Raw genomic sequence first — 1,545 nt, 5'->3', positions numbered from 1 at the left:
CCCCAGTCAGAGCCCTCAGCCCCCCGCACCCTGATCCTCTGCTCCAGTCCTGAGCCCCCCACATCATGAACCCCTCATCCTCTGCCCCACATCCCTCACCCCATACCCCCTCTGCCCTGAGCCCGCTCCTGCATCATGAACATCTCAGCGCCAGCCAGAGCCCTCATCCCCCCGCACCCTAATGCTCTGCCCCCAGCCCTGAGCCCCCTCCTGCATCATGAACCCCTCATCCTCACCCCACAGCCCTCACCCCTGCACTCCCTCCTATCCCCAAACTCCCTCCCCAGAAGGTGCACCCCCTCCCCCTTCCCACACACCCCTTCCCAACCCCAAACTCCATCCCAAAGCCTGCACCCTTCACCCCCTCCTGCACACCCACCCCCTGCCCCAGCCCAGAGCCTGCACCCAGCACCCAAACTCCATCCCAAAGCCTGCACCCTGCACCTCTCCTGCACACTAATCCCCAGCCCAGGATCTGCACCCCAGACCTCCCCCGCCGAGCCCCCTCCCAGAGCCTTAGGCAGGTGGGGGCGGGGCTTGGGGGGGTGGGTTCTGGGCACCACCAAAATTTCTACAAACTTGCCACCCATGTCTGGGACTCTCATTAGGCAGCACTCACACACCCACAGCATGGACCCTGCATGGACACTGCCCAAGGTGGAGTGTGACCCACCAGATGCAGCCAAGTCACCTCCAGTCGCAGGCCATGAGGAGCAGGTCCTTAAAGGGGGAAGGGGCCCTGTGCTCAGGAGTCACTCACAAGCTTGTACCTCCAGTGAATGCCCTTCGTCCCGACCGCCTGGCCAGTGGTTCGCTGCGTTACAGTCCATCATGCCTCGGGAAGACTTACCTTCATCGCACCGTCCATCGCGGCGCTGGGGGACACTTACCTTAAAGGATCCTGACATCTCCAGTGCCAGGCCTGTCCTGGGAGCGTGAGTATGACACATTCCCCCTGCTTCTTTTGAGCTTAGCTATCAATATAATAAATTTGCTGCTTTCTGCCAAACTCTGGGGGGTCATTAGTCCTCCCTAAGCTTACTAGCTGGCCCAATTTTGGGTAACAGAAGCAACATTGCTGGGTCTGTCATTGTACCAAGGGGGGAGATGGTTGTCTATAAAGGAGGGTGAAGGCTAAATGCAGCCAATGAGGATGGGACTCAAACCCACACGTGCAGAGCACAATGGATTAGCAGTCCATCACCTTAACCACTCGGCCACCTCATCTGAGCAATCAAGAAGTGGACAGGAGGAGAAATCTAAAGCCGGCAGAGATAAGGACACTAAGGAGTTTTTAAATACTAAGCGTAAGCAGGGGCTGAATGAGCTCCCCCCTCACATCTAGTGAGGAGCTGGGGGAAGACTTCAGTAACAGGCCATGTTTGCACAGACACCCCTACTCTGCCTAGCTATGCAGCATGATGGGGCCGCTTCCCCAAAATGACCAGTTTGGGATGGTGGTGGGTTGCAAATCACTTTAGCATTGAGTGCAATGAAATGTTATTCTCCTTCCTGTACGAGTGAAGGGCAGCGGAACGTACCTAG

At 57.4% G+C, this 1,545-nt stretch overlaps 1 non-coding gene across 1 annotated transcript; it reads right to left on the bottom strand.

Moving 5' to 3' along the window:
* Positions 1 to 1,145: 1,145 nt before the first annotated feature.
* Positions 1,146 to 1,227, bottom strand: TRNAS-GCU. Its single transcript has one exon. It is a non-coding gene; the product is annotated as a tRNA-Ser (tRNA).
* Positions 1,228 to 1,545: the final 318 nt, after the last annotated feature.

This window comes from Mauremys mutica, chromosome 21, assembly GCF_020497125.1.
Source record: "Mauremys mutica isolate MM-2020 ecotype Southern chromosome 21, ASM2049712v1, whole genome shotgun sequence".
In the NCBI taxonomy this organism is placed as follows: Eukaryota; Metazoa; Chordata; order Testudines; family Geoemydidae; genus Mauremys; species Mauremys mutica.
The sequence above is the reverse complement of the archived record's forward strand: the minus strand, read 5'-3'. Positions and strand labels throughout refer to the sequence as shown.